At 37.8% G+C, this 16,322-nt stretch overlaps 1 long non-coding RNA gene across 1 annotated transcript; it reads left to right on the top strand.

The window, feature by feature from the left end:
* The first annotated feature begins 14,163 nt into the window (after window positions 1-14,163).
* LOC147616949 (uncharacterized) lies at window positions 14,164-14,721 on the top strand. The gene is made up of 2 exons (XR_015262306.1): window positions 14,164-14,391; window positions 14,498-14,721. It is a non-coding gene; the product is annotated as an uncharacterized LOC147616949 (long non-coding RNA).
* The last annotated feature ends 1,601 nt before the right edge of the window (window positions 14,722-16,322 follow it).

A 16,322-nucleotide genomic window follows, 5' to 3' on the forward strand; every position in this document is an offset into this window, starting at 1 on the left:
ATCTATCCCAATTTACATTACATCTCATTCACTCACATCCCGATTCACATGACATCACATCTCATTCATTCACATCTCAATTCACATCACATCACATCTATTCACGTCCATCACATTCATTTTAATCACATCCATTTACACCCATCACATTACATTCAATCATATCCATCATATTCATTCATTCATATCCACCACATTCATTCTCATGACCATCCCATCACATGCATTCTATCCACATTTATCACATCACTTCTATCCACATCATATCTCATTCATACACATCTCATCTCATTCATCCACATCCATCCAATCGTTCACATGTACGACTACTCACATCTATCCATACATTCATATCTATCATTTCACATCCACATATATTCATGTCACATCACATTCTTTCACATACATCCACATCCATTCTTTCACATACTTATCCACATCCATTCTTCACATACATATTCACATCCATTCTTCACATACACATACACATTCACATCCATTCTTCACATACACATCCATATCCATTCTTCACATACACATTCACATCCATTCTTCACATACACATCCACACCCATCCATTCATTCACATCAATCTAATTCACATCAAATCTATTCTATGCAAGTTTTCAGTTTGATTTTCTTTTGAATACAAGAAGTATTTCTTGAATTAGTATCCCCAAAACTTCTTGATCAGAGTTCTGAATTTCATACTAGAATTTCTCGAATTCTATAACCTTGATCCACAGATCAATTCGAAGGGTCTCAAACTTAGTTTTGATTTCAGATTTGGTGGGAGTTTTGAGTGTATTTTTCTAAACTGGTCACACCTTTCTTCAAAACTGACGAAAGAGTTTGGTCTTGGTCATATTCTGATTCAAGGTTCGAGTCAGATAAGATTTTTCCTAATCTATCTTCTCGAAAAGGTTTGATAATTCACTTACTATTTTACTGAATTTCTTTCTTTAAATGTTCACTTTACTGATTTCTAAAGTAGTTACGAATTCCAATGAGGAAATAGATTAATCATTTATTTGAATATTTCGATCTCGATAGATTTCCTCAATTCTCTTTTTTACAATCCGTGTGAATATAAAAGGATGGAAATTTCTCTCTTAGAGTATCTAATTATTCATTTATCAAATACTCATAAAATTTAAAAATAGAATTTAGAGAATTCTAATTTTGATATAAAAATTCTTTATGCATCTATTTATGCATAAAAATCAACTTCAGTGGGAATAACTCTTTTATTTAAAAAAATCCTTTTATGCATCTATTTATGCGTAAAATCAAATTTAATAGGAATAACACTTTTAAAATAAAAAGAATTTCTTTATGCATCTATTTATGCATAAAAATCAATTTTTATAAAAATAAAGCTTTTATAATAAAAAATCCTTTATGCGTCTTTCTATGCATAAAAATCAAATTTAATTAGAATAACACTTTTGTAATAAAAACAAATCCTTTATGCATCTTTCTATGCATAAAAATTCAAATTTAATGAGAATAACACTTTTGTAATTTAAAAAAATCCTTTATGCATCTTTCTATGCATAAAAATAAAATTTAATGAGAATAACACTTTTGTAATCAAAAAATTTTCTTTATGCATCTTTCTATGCATAAAAAATAAATTTAATGAGAATAACTCTTTTGTAATAAAAAATTTATTTATACATCTTTCTATGCATAAGAATCAAATTTAATGAGAATAACACTTTTGTTTTAAAAAAAAAATCCTTTATGCATCTTTCTATGCGTAAAATCCAAATTTAATGAGAATAACACTTTTGTAATAAAAAATTTCCTTAATTCATCCTTCTATGCATAACAATCAAATTTAGTGAGAATAACACTTCTGTAATTAAAAAAAATCCTTTATGCATCTTTCTATGCATAAAAATCAAATTTAATGAGAATAACACTTTTGTGATGAAAAAAATACCTTTATGCATCTTTCTTTACATAAAAATTAAATTTACTGAGAATAACACTTTTGTGATAAAAAAAATCCTTTATGCATCTTTCTATGCATAAAAATCAAATTTAATGAGAATAACACTTTTGTGATACTAAAAATTTCTTTATGCATCTTTCTATGCATAAAAATCAAATTTAATGAGAATAACACTTTTGTTTAAAAAAAATCCTTTATGCATCTTTCTATGCATAAAAATCAAATTTAATAATAAATATTAGTGATATCCATGCATATTCATAGGTGAATATGTACATGGAGTAATTAGAATATTTCTTTTAGATGCAAAAATGGTGGGAATTACTCTTTTGGAATAACATAAAAACAAACTTTCTTTTCCACAAAATTATGAAAAATTTTGCCATAACCTCCTTTGTATTAATCTTTCTAGAATTGAGAAAGGTTGGAATGTAAAGAGGAGAAGGGGGTGGCCTTTTTATCAAAGGCATAGCATTTGAATTTAATTCAACATCTGCAAAACATAAAAATTAAGAAAACCATAGATTCTTCATTAAACAAGTAAGAAAAATAGCTTACATGGAGCTTGTAAGCTCTCCTTTGGCTTGAGAGATTGAGGGTTCTACTCTTGTTTGAAGCAAGAGTGGCCACCAATTCACTTTGGAGAGGATTAGGCCAAAAACAATTGAATTATTAAAAAATTCAATGTAGATGGCTCAGGACGACAGGAGCAGAGTAACACTGCAAAAACACCATTAACCTTCTACAAAGAGGGAGGCTTCTATTTATAGGAAAAAGTGAGCCTCTAATGAAGCAAACTGATTCTAGAATTTTCCAGATCAGTTTGGTCAATTTTTGACCATTTTTGGGTCAGTTGAGCTTACCTTTTGGATGTAGTTTTGAAATAGGAGAGAGGAGAGATGAAAATATCTCATTTTATTGATTAAAAATTGGGGGTAATGATGAGGAAAAGGTGCCTACTTCATGAGGGCAGATCCCCACAACACTGAGGTGTCGAAATTCATTTTTTAAATTTTTTTCTTTGGTCCTTAGTCCACTCTTCATCTTATGTGAGCATTTACCCATTTTTTTGGGGGGGGGGGGGGTTTCTTTTATTCTTCAATTTATCTCCTCCCTACATTTGGATTAATCTTATTGGTCCATAGGAACCTTAATTGGACCATAATCCAAAAATTTCTGAAAATATGGACCCTTAGGCTAATAATTCCATAATCCTTTTAGATTCTTCCAAGCTCACCACCCTCCTAAGGATCTTATCCTTTTACCTTGCTTGTATAGAACATCACCAAGGATTGTGTAAGGACGAGCTTTCCTTGTAAGTATTTGCTTCTGTTAAGGGGTCAATCCATGAGGGAAATATCCTTTATCAAAGTATTGTTGAACATCTTAGAGCTCTGGCGACCAGCCTATATTCATCAGCAGGCAGCAAGAGTAGCTTCTTTGAAAGAAGCCAAAGATTTAGTAGCCAATTCATCTGCCTTTGATTATCCTTCCTTTGAATATGCACAAATTTGCAAAACTTAAAAACTTCTTTTAACTCCATTGCTCTTTTATATAAATCTTACAGATTTAGACTCCTTGCTTTGTATTTTCCTAAGTTCATTTGCCTAATGACTAGAGAATCCCCTTTAGCCTCTACCTCTTTCAGCCCCTTCTAATCCAAAAATCAAGGCATTGTACTCAACCACATTATTTGATATAGCATTTGGAAATTCCCTACCCTTGGCCCATACCTCTTTTCCTTCTGGATCAATTAATACTATCCTCCCAGTCCCACATTGCTTGGAAGGGCTAAAGGCTCCATCAAAATGCAAAGTGTAAGCGGTTGGTGGAGTCTCCAAATCATCACATACTTTTTCCTTTGTCCTAGTTCCTTCTTCTTCTTCTTCCCTACCTGTAAGCAAATCTGCAAGAGAGTCTCTAGTGGTGCTTTCTGTAATAAAAGTGAAAGAGAATTCTTGAAGCTCACAAAGTCACTTTGTAAAATTTCCTATAGGATTGGGTTTACGAACAAGGAATTGTAAAGAAGGTTGAGATGTAAGGAAGAAAAAAGGGTGAGGCAATAAGTATGACCTGAACTTCTTCATTGCAAAGACCAAAGACAAACCTCCTTTCTCTATTTCACCATATATCTCCTTGGCATCATTGAGTTGTAGACTTGCATTAGTTTCATGCATCCTTGATCACCCTTTTGCAAGAGTATAGCACCCACTGAATGTGATGACACTTAGATTCACATAAAAGTCATCCCCCCACCTAGGAGGCTTCATAATTGGACCTTAACTCATGTATTCCTTAAGCAATCAAAAGGCTTGATTTTGCTATGGTCCCCACTGGAAGGAAACATTTTTCTTTGTCAACAAATTTATAGGATACATCTTCTCAGAAAACATGTCAAAACAAAGCATTAATAATACGTTGTTTTACCCAATATCCTCCTTACCTCCCTTACATTGGAAGGTGGTGGAAGGTCCATAATTGCTTGTACCTTCTCAGGGTCCATCTCTATGCCTTCCTCCGAGATAACATGTCCCAAAAGAACCACCTTCCTTTGTGCCACAGCATGCCATTAATAATGACATCAATAGGAACATCATCCCCCATATCTATATCTACCTTTTGAGCCATAGGGATCCCATTGATCCTTCTTCTTCTTTTTCTTGGACTCTCTTGTGCTGGCTAACTTACCCCATTCCTTCTTGAGTTTTGGAGAGAGTGTCAAAAGTTGCCCAAATGTGATTTGTGCAGTTTTCTTCCTAAAGGTCTGTTAAAAGGTCATAACTAAGAGATCCTTGTCTAAGAGAAAAATCCGATTGTCCAATTTTCCTCCTAGATGACTTTTTCTTCTTCTTTTGTTTCTCTTCTTCTTCTTTTTCTTCATCACTCCGTGCCAAATGAAAAGTTGGTGCAAGTGCCCATTCAAGAAATGGAGTCTTTGGCTATCATAAGTATAGGAATAAAGAAACAATTTAGGACTATGACATAACTATTCATGAAGTGACTATAAACTTAAGAGGGAAGATGGTGTCATAAGTCATCCTAGATGGGGGATCTAGAGTGTTGTTGAGATGATCGCTACCTCGATCAACCTACTGAGTATCTCTGGTTATGCGTGCAACAATACACCAGCTTGATACAAGACATGCATGGGAAGACCTAAAAATAACTTATCGGTTTACAAGGGATTGTACAAATGAAAACGGTTATACAAGACTAATCATCTCATGCGTGTGATCTGGATTGCAACATGGAACACCGAAGAATTATCACCTCCACCTCGGCCGGGTCCACGGCAATGCCTTCTTGAGATACCATGTGGCCAAGGAGCATACTGCTTTGGACAACAAATGCACATTTTGTGGGATTGAGGTTTAGTCTGGAACCTCGGCATTTGGATAAGAACATTTGTAGGTGCATTAGGTGTTGACATGATTTCTCAAAGACACTGAAGTCATCAATGAACACCCGCATGAAGCTTGTCAAATATTTGGCAAAAAGTTGAAATGTTTTTGGAGAATTCTTGAGCCCAAACATCGTCACATTGGATGCAAAGGCATCCCATTTTGTGATGAAGGTTGTCTTTTCTCAATCTTTTGATGCCATTTGGACCTAATTGTAGTCACTGAACCCATCCAAGAATGAATACATCTCATGACCAGCTACTACATCTCTAGCTGGGAGTCTATGAACAACAAACGGAAGAACACCATACTAGAGAATTTGGAAAAATCCCAATCCCATTTTGCATGATTGTAAAAAGAGACCATGGTGAACCTTTTTTCAAAACCCCCTCATGTGACATATCATTGGAAAGAGCTTAAAGAGTAGGTTCTAAATGCACATTCTCCAACAACTTTCAAGTTTGTATGCTTAAGATACATCAAAAATTAGATTGAAAAGAAAATTCCCAAAGTCTTGGGATTTTTCCAAATTCTCCAATATGGGAATGAAGGAGTCTGAGATTGTAGCAGCGTTAAACTTCTTATAATTCACACAGACCTTGAGGTTCTGATTCTTCTTCAGGATGATCACGATCAGGGACAACCACGTTGCTCGGTCAATCACAATCCTATAATTGACACAGACGCTGATGTTTTGATTCTTCTTGGTGACAATCACGATTGGGGACAATCGTGTCGCTCGGTCGATTGGATATGTGAATCCAACACAACAATTTATCTAGTTCCTCCTTGACTCATTTTGCATAGTTGGCATTTATCTGGTATCTTTGTTTGCCAAATGGGGACTGCATCTTCCCTCAGATTTATCCGATGATAGAAGCGAGGGTCAATCCCTTTCATCTTGGTGTAGTTCCATGAAGGACATCCTTGAACATGAGAAATACCCAAATCTCTTCCCGGAATGTAGTGTCCAGTTTGGCACTGACTCTTACAATCTTTGGGTTGGCATCTGAACCCACAGATTCATCTTGAACAGTTCATCTTCCTTGACCTATTTAGATTGCTTCATGTCCCTTTCAAAGGAATTCTCTCTGCAACAATGATTTGATGGAGACTCGGGACACTACCATCATTGGCTAGGGCTTCATAAAAAATCTTCGACCTCATTAAAAAATTTCCCTTTCCACAACAGATCATGCTGATCCTTTGGTGGCTTCATTCTTGTGATGATGAGACAGGTTGGTCGGTACCTCTCCCCATGACACATACCACATCAACCTTAAACAAACTGACCATATTTGTGTTCTACTAGAGATATTCCTCCCCTTCATTGAGGTCCAATCCTTCTAGCATGTTTACTCCTTTGACTACTTTTGGCCAAGAAGGATTCTCCACTTTCCTACGGCTTGCTACTGAAAGCCTCACTTTCTCTTTCCTCTCCAGATGGTCTATCCACATCCAATCTTGCTTAATCTGTTCTTGCCTGAGTCATGGTATTCCCGCGCTAACATCAGGTAGGCACCCTTTATGTACTCCATGCGAAGCACCACTACTGCAATGTGGAAAGTGAATCCAAAGACTTCAAGTGTGAGCTCATGGATTTATCCAAGCAGTTGGACTCGCCACCACTGATCTGTAATTTTACGGTAAAAGGGGTTGGATCCTATTCGCTTAATCCGAGCATCCGGCATGTTGTATCCAACAAATTGTTGACTCTTGATCTGCCATCCAGCAGTACTTCTACTATGTCCACTCTGACTTGGATCATTAGAACGGGTTCATTATAAATCGAGGTAGAGTTTCTGTCCTCTACATGGCTTCCAGAGCGTGTAAGGGTGCCCTCTTCTCCTCTTGGGACATCAGGAACTGTAAAGGTTGCTCTCTAAAGTTTGGCACTAATGTGAGGAGTTGTTCCATTGACATATGGATCGGCTTGATGTGAGGAATTGTTCCATTGACATATGGATCGGTTTGTTGCTTCATATCTTCCCATAAATCATACAGCGGTGTTTCTCCTTCTGTGAGCCTACATCAGCTTTCCTCTTGCTTTGGTGCCTTCGCACCTTTCTCTAGCCTCAGTGTCTTTGCACCTTTCTTCGGCCTTAGTGTCTCCACACCTTTCTCTGGCCTCGATGTCTCTACACCTTTCTCCTAGTTCTCGTTTGGTCATGGCAAGAGCACTTCGCCTCCTTGATCTGGGGTTTGTTGGCAAAAGGTTTATCGGCTATATGGTGACTTTGTCTTCTTGCCGACAGATTGGCCTCAAATTTTTTGGCTCCATCTTCTGTAGCACCTCTCGGGTCTGCTTCTTTTCCACCCAATTGGACACCTCCATCTGTACATTGTTTTGATTTGGCCAAGTGACAACGTTTTTCTTCCCCCTCTTCTCCAAGGCTGGTTCTTTCCCCCCCTACCGAGTCTCGCGCTGCATAGATCTAGTCACTACCCATGGTTGATGATCCTGCCACCTCTATGGTCGGCTTGATTCCTTCTTTCTCGTCCAAATCCTAGATTTCCATAGCATTTATTACTAATAGGTCTGATATTGAAGCCTAGGTTCCTTCCACCTTGGCTTTATACATCCTTGAGATCTCTAGTGAGATTTTTGATGACATGGGACATGGCAATAGAAGCATGTGAAAGCACGGGTCATTGAGCATCAGGCACATCCCTAGGAGGAAAACATGTTGCAAAGCCATCGGTGGAGTGGATTGGATTGTGGCTATTCTGCAAATGGCACACCAAAGCTCATTTAAGCCGCATTCTTTAGCTCCGTGTGTCTATGATTTTGATACCTTGAGTTCTTGATCAAACTTTGGGAGGGGAATTTTCTCCTTCACTGATCAATAGAGCCATGGTTGCAGCCAACTCCTTAGTTGTTTCTCTTGCCTTCTTTCTCTTTGACCTTGTCTTGTGATTTTCCTCCTCCTCCTTTGATTCCTCACTTGAAGTTGAGTGATCAAAATCATCCTCCGCATTCTTTGAAGATGCAAAAGAGGACCTTTTGGACTTCCTCTAGACTTTGCTCTTGACAGACCCTACCAACAAGTGCTCTAACGTGAGAGCTGATTCAACAAGCTTCTCGAGAGTTATTGCTTTATGAGATCGGCATCAAAAACTACTGCCCTTTTCAATTTCTTACTTAATCCCTTCATGAAATAGGAATTAAGGATCTCCTCTGCTCGCCGATTGGATGCATCCAATCCTCGGGGAAAGCTTCCGAAACCTGAAGCAAAGTCTTCGACCATGAGGTTTTTCTGGTTCATCCAGCAAAGTTTATCAAGAACATGCATGGATATTTTATATTCCTTGAATCTTTTAAGAAAGGCATCTCTGATTGTATCATATGTCAATGGGAAATGAGCATACTTGTACTGAGTAATTGAGAGAGCGGCACTTTTTTATAAAATTTGATCCACTAGCGCATGAGGAAGTTCACGTGCCATGCACTATCAAAGATAAGCATGTGAGCATCCGGCTCCTCTGAGGATTTTGTGGAGAATTTTGGATACTTCACTTTGACAAATGGTCGGAAACATGTTGTAATGTAGAAGCTTGGGAGGCGGCAACACAGTGGTGGTGGTGGGGGAGTTACAAGTTCTTCTTCTAGTTCTTTTTTTGGTTCTTCTCCTTGCCTTGTGATGATTTGGAGCCAAATCTAGCAAACTGGAGTTCCCGAGCTTTGAGCCAAACCAAGTAGTGTTGTTCATGTGTGCTGACATGAAGGATTGATTCGCACACAAAGGAAATTGATTCCAACACAAAGGAAATCAAGTAGCAAGTTGAATAGGTAGCAACACACATCGTGGTCACCAAAGTGTTGTCACACGATGACCGGCTACCTCAATCAACCTACTAAGTGTCTCTAGTTATGTATGAAACAATACACCAGGAAGATGCAAAAACATTGTATCGATTTACAAGAAGCGATTGCACAAACAGAAACAGTTATACAAGATTGATCGGCTCGCGCGTGTGATCCGGATTGTAACATGAAACAAATAATACTTAAAAGACCGAGTCATAGAAAATAATAGACAAGATGTATATATAGAAAAATGACATACACGATGAATATACAGAGATGATACATAATGATTCTTCTTTGATAAATGAAAACACCCCGCACCGAAAGAAAAATAATGAGCATGTGTACAAAGTTCTGATTAAATCTAGTTATACTGCTTAAAGCATAGTTGTAGAGTGGTACAAAGATACCCTCATACTTTGAGCATGGCTAATTTACAGAAGTAATGACCTAATTAACTGGCTAGACCATAATGTTAAGTGTGCTACCTCTAGCATTTCGGTGGCATTCCAACTCAATGACGATTGTCCCGTTTGGCAGGGTTATGTGGCCTAGCAATCTGTTCCAGAGTAGGTGGCTGATCAAAGGAGGGTTAGCCTACTCCGTTCCAGATTAGGTGACTGATCAAAGGAGGGTTCGGCTAGTCAAAATTATCAAAGGAGAGAAGATTGAAGTGGCTGGATGCATATTCACTATTGTATTCATAGTTCTAAAAATGACTAAGATCTCAGGAGCATGTCCCATATTGTTGGGAAGACCGTGGCTTAGGAATTGAAAAATCAAACATATTTAGGAAACTGACAAGATCATGATCCGGAAAGGAAAGAAGAAGGCCCGCCTCTTGATTTCCAAGAAAGAACAAGATAAGTCCAGCCAACTGGCCATTGCATGCAGAAGGATTAAACTACTTGGAAGGAGTAGAAGATGACAAAGAAGAGCAGATCCTGAGAGAGAAACCGGAATTATTGTCACTCTTCGAAGTGGATGTAGAAAAAAATTTTCAAAGGTATGATCCATAAGTCCTGATCACTCAATAAAAATTGGCAATGAGTGAAGGAAATAAAAAAGAACAAGATGGGGGGAAGTTAAAGACGGTGAGGATAAGATAATAGATGTATATACAAATCAAGAAAAGGCTCTATTCATTTTGAAGTAGGAAGAAGAGAAAATAAAGAGACACAACATCAGAGTACAAGAAGATTAATTTGAAGAAATAAACCTAGGAGATGAAAAAGCACCCAAGACAGTCACAATGTTAGTGCAAAAATGAGTCAAGAATTTAAGGAATAACTTTTGGGGCTATTGAAATTCTACAAAGGTGTAATTGCTTGGAACTATGCTGATATGATGGGAATTGTTCCTAGTTTCTATCAGTGCAAAATCAATATGAAGGAGGATGCAATTCCAACAAAGAAGAGTAGATAGAGGATGAGTCACCTATAGTCATTGTGCCCAAGAAAAATGGAAAGCTCAAAGTTTTCATAGACTATAGGAAGTTGATCACCTTTACAATATTAGATCTATTCCCTCTACCATTCTTAGACTCACTATTGGATGTTGTAGAAAGACATGAGATATATTCATTTTTGGATGGATTCAGTGGTTACAATTAGGTTTGCATCCACAAGATAAAGAAAAAATAGAATTTGTGAATGGGGTGAATTTGCCTTGTGATGACCTTCAGACTGAAGAATGCTAATGGTGCAAGAAATATTCTATGAATATTTGATCACCTTCATGAAGGTATTAATTCCCTCTATGATCTCCACACTCCAATATATTATGACATGTTATGACAATATTTTCCCATTCCTCTATGCATGATATCCTTAAATTTGGAAATGACTTCAAGCAAAGCACAAGGGAACCATCTTGATTTTGATCCAAGCAAAGGTTTTCCTTCATTTGCCTCCATTTCTTCAGATCAAGAATTCCTCTAGAATCGAAAGTCTTAAGACTCTCAATGGTCATCGATAAATTTCCTTGAATAACACTGACCATCACATCATAACTTCTCCTATCAAAGGAGAAGTATATAGGCGATAGATAAAGCAGTGGATTAAGTGACTCTTTGGCACTTTCTTCCATTTCTTTGCTTTCAACTCTTTGTGCAAAGAAACCATCCTCTTCTTGACTCTCACTAGATTCTTGGCTACTTGTATCAGGCACCAAGTATTCTTCTATTGTAGTTTACTCACTTGAGCCATTTTCAATCCGAGGATCTTCAATCCACAAGATCATCCTACACACACATGGACATATTTAGAAAGTTATTATGTTTTAAAAAGAATTTTTTTAAATATAATGCTATTCAGCTATCCCTTTGACCGTCATAGTTTTCTCACAGTCCTAGTTTACTACACAGTCCTACTTTCCCTAGTTTTTCTAGTTTACTGCATAGACCTTGTTTTTTTATTTTCTCACCACATCAAATAGACTGTGTGATTTAGAGGCAAGGGAGAGAGAGAGAGAGAGAGAAAATTACCTTCAATGTTTAGTCAATAGCAAGCTTCTTCGAGTAAAAGAGGTGGTGGAAGCAACATATGACAAGGTGGAAGCGGGCATTTTTGAATGACAATGAAAATCTTGCATATGTCTTGCGTGTCCTAGTTTACCTTGGGAAGATGCTCAAACCTCATTAATTGACCACTACATGCAGCCAATAGATTTCTTAAGAAGAAGAAAGTATTGAAAAATGATTAAGATTCAAAAATCTCTAAATCTAATACAAATCCACATGACCTCTTGAATCTATAATCCGCCGTCCTTTTCCCAGCTGCCACCCTCGTCTCTAGTTTACTTTTTATCCCAAGTTTATTTTTGATTCCTAGTTTACTTTTTGGGCGCTTTTGATTCGACGACTGAGATCTTTGCACCCACCTCAGCCGTGGATCCCACTTGAAGTGCCTCTTAAAGGCACCGTGGGATTTAGAGATGAGGCTTTGCAGCTGTGTTGCTTTTGGCTGCTTTGCCACACTATCTTACACTTGTTGCAGCCGCCTGCAGTGCGTTGCTATGGGTGGCGATGCTCTATCTATGCAATTTATAGCTCTACATAGAGCTCTTATCCATAGGGCCCTATCTATGCATAGTTAGGGCTCTTTACATAGTCACGGCTCTTTGCATGTATATATAGAGCTCTATATGTATGCATAGAACTCTATGCAAGAACTGCAAGCATGCATAGAGCTCTATGTGTACATAAGAGCTTATGTATAGCTCTATCAATACATACATAGAGCCCTATCTATACATAATAGAGCCCTATATATACATAATAGAGCTCTATATAGATAGAGCTCTATGCATTCATGGATAGAGCTTTATGTATGGATAGATCTTAATGTATAGATAGAGCTCTATGCATGCATGGATCTCTCTATGCATACATAGAGCATAGATTGCAAGTATGCATGCATAGAGGTAAAATAAGGTCTAAATTTTAAAATATATAAGAATAAAGAGAGATTTGGGAAGATGATTAAAACTCAAAGGAGTGTATTTTTAGAGAGAGACAAAAATAAGCACTAACCACACAAATAAGGGTCCAAGACTTGGGAGCTTAGAGCCTCACCAACAAGGAGACATGCACATAGTAACTTTATGAGGAAACTTCATGCCATGAGATAACTCACAAGTATCAACCACGCATTTGTGAAGGCCTTTTAAACTGCTTGTAAATAAGCTAATAAGTCAAGTTTACATAGATTGAGTACACATCACGTGACTAGACCCCCTTAAGGGATAGAATCTTAAAAAATTCGCTTTCATCTTGCCCGCCCAAGTGCATTCCTGCTTTTGCAGATATTTTTAGTTGGAAAAATCATGGCCACTTCTTTCAGATAACCCCTTAAAGTTATGTATATTTTCTAACTCAAGTTAAAAATAAAATTTGTACTAGCCTTACCATTAATGATCCAATCACTACAAGAGACGGGGCCATTATCCACGCTTTTTTCGATGCTTTAGAACTAAGCTTAAAATCCCTTAAACGTCAAAATATGTGTCGAAAAAAGCGTCGAAATGGAAATGTTGAAATAGGCACCGAAATAAGCGTCCAAACAAGAGTCCAAAAAAGTAATTTTACCACTTATTTTTTGACATTCTTTTCAACGATTATTTCGACTGACATTTTGACTCTGATTCTGATTGATATTTCGACACCTATTTTGACTGGCATTTTGACACTTATTTCGACTGTCATTTAGACGCTATTTTCGACGGATACAGGAAACGTTCGATGCTATTTTCGACGGATGTAGGAAACTTTCGACGTTGTTTTCGACGGATAGAGACAGAGTGATTGCATTCACACGTGAGATTTTGGGGGAAACGTTCTTGGTGTGGACGCATGGGGGCCGGGCCTCTTGAGGAGCATCGTCATTGATGGGCCGGCATGTTTATTGTGAGCATTCGGAAAGCATGAGCGAGACTACATGCGCGGACAGGAGAATAAAAGGAGCTGCACAACACATGGTGGAGAATGGATGGGGAATTTAAGTGCTAGAGATGTCTTTTCGTGTGGCTTACAACGGCAATGTGTGTGTGTGTGTGTGTGTGTGTGTGTGTGTGTGTGTGAGAGAGAGAGAGAGAGAGAGAGAGAGAGAGAGAGAGAGGATATATTATTATATTATAATGAGAGCAGTTAATGTGAAGGGAAAGCATTATATTAATCGTCCAAATTCTTGTACGTCGTCCATGACAGTTTTAGGTAGGGAGAGAGAGAGAGAGAGAGAGAGAGAGAACTGTGGTGCAGAAGGACATGTAGGGTAGGGCTAGAGATGTCTTTTCCTTGTGGGCGCCCTAATAACGGCACTATAACGTTAACCAGTGTGTGTGTGCGCGCGCGCACTGAGTGTGTATAAGGGGGGAGAGCGCGCGCGCGTGGATACAATATAATAACAGTAGTTAATGCACTTGAACCGTCAAGGGAAAGCTTTTGATATATCGCCACAGTTACGTCGTCCATGCCACTCTACCTGCATACACGCATACACAACTCTGCTCTGAAGAGCTGGACTGAGAAGCTCTCCTTGACTTCAAAGTTCAGAGCATGCGGTTGCCCAAAGCCTTGAAGTCCAGAAGGGCTTCTCTGTCTCTCATGGCTCTTCTCTTTGCACAGAGAGTGGCTAGAGAAAGAAATAGCTCACTTTCTGCCTGCCCCAGAAGCTCACAAACGTTCCGGCTGAGTAATCTTTTACTTACACTTTTCCATGGATCCGGTAACTGTTACACCTTCCGCCTGCATGCCGGCCATGCTTATGTTATTATTCTTTTATCTGGCCAGTTAGGACTCTACTTTACTTGATTCTTTTTGCTCATTTGCAGGTACATGTGTGCAGCGTTTAGCACAGAGGCGGCAAAGCGATTACACAATATTGGGCCTCCTTCTACTAGTGTTATTATCAAAGCAACTTCTGTGCGTGAGACAGTAGTCGTAATTTGTAGCTTAGCTTGCTGTCTCAAAAAAGATAAACGATGGCCAGTTGGTCTCTAGTTATCTTAACCTCAAAAAGTCCAATGTGTTGCATGCCTTTAATGGCATGTTTGGTTTAGGGTTGAGTTAATTGTCAAATCAAGTAGAAAAACCTCTAGTATTTGTGTGTTTTGTTGGATTGAGGTACCTAATGCTCAAATTGGGTTTAGTGTCTGGTTTAGTTTGAGTTAATGCTCAAATCGTCTCTTTTCTATGAGAAAAACCTCTTTGTGTTTTTTGTTGGATTGAGGTACCTAAGGCAAGACATTGTGAGGAGTGGGTGCTTGGTTCACTAGAAGTACCTAATGCAAGACATCATTGTGAGGAGTGGATGCTTGGTACATCATGGATAATTTTCTGAATTATTTACAAATTAGAAAACTTGATTTTGTGAAGATTTTTGTTTATAAGCCTTGCTATTTGGTGTACATGGCAAATTGGGTCACTAATTATCAAAGTCTTTTATGGTCAATCATCAAGGGATCCAAGAATGATTTTTGACACATTGGGTGACCCTTTAAAAATGATTGCCTTACCAAAACTCTCTTCATTCCAAGGGAGTATTGTCTATCCATCTCCAAGTGCACTTCTTTGAGTTTTAATCGCCTTTCCAAAACTCTCTTCATTTCTAGTAAGAGACCTTCACACTGACTTGCTCTTTACTATTGTAACCTAGGGTGCTTGGGGAGTTTTTTTTTCCTATATATTTTAAATATAGATCTTCTTAACTCTATGCATACTTGTAGTCTATGCTCTATATATGCATAGAGAGCTCCATGCATAGAGCTCTATCTATGTATTAAGATCTATCCATACATAGAGCTCTATCCATGCATGCATAGATAGGGCTCTATGTATCTATAGATACATAGAGCCCGATCTATGCATGCATGGATAGAGTGAATAAGAACCAGATGTATATAAGTAACTTTTTCTCATAAGCAAGGGGACAATCCGCTTTTATGTATACTTGTAATCTATGCTCTATATATGTATAGAGAGCTCCATGCATGCATAGAACTTATCTATGTAGAGCACTATCATGCATGCATAGAGCTCTATCTATGTATTAAGATCTATCCATACATAGAGCTCTATCCATGTATTTAGGTGGGTCCCAAAAAGTGATTTTTTTAACATTTTGAAGTGGAAAAAATACCACCCAACCAATATGTATGATGAAAATAATTTTTTCTTCTAAAAATCTTGTAATTCAAGGGTCACGTCAGAAGCCTGTCAGGAGCCGGTACATCCATAACTAACTGTCAGGACCCCACAACCCCATAAATATAACTAACTATCAGATCCTGAAATTGTGGGGATCTTAAAAATTATTATTTTTTAAATTTTCTCATAAATATAATTTATTGATGTATATTTGTATATCAAAAATATCATTTTCTACTTAGAAAAACGGATTTGTGTTGAACTTGCACAACAGCAAAGTTTTTAACAGTCTCTCACTCACTCCCTCTCTCTCTCTCTCTCTCTCTCTGTGTGCTTTAGCTTTTTCCTTTGCTTAGCTATGAAGCTTTTGCAAGCTGTGTATATAGTCCCTTGTGAAGCTAAAAAAACGGAAGGTTGATTTACACATTCGTATTCCTGAAGAGTATGGCAGCTCTAAAAAAACCCATCCTACTGATGCACAATCTGTCCATGCTTGTAGGATAGCTAAGG

This window comes from Cibotium barometz, chromosome 37 (assembly GCF_041138505.1).
Source record: "Cibotium barometz isolate CiBa-2024 chromosome 37, ASM4113850v1, whole genome shotgun sequence".
Lineage (NCBI taxonomy): Eukaryota > Viridiplantae > Streptophyta > Polypodiopsida > Cyatheales > Cibotiaceae > Cibotium > Cibotium barometz.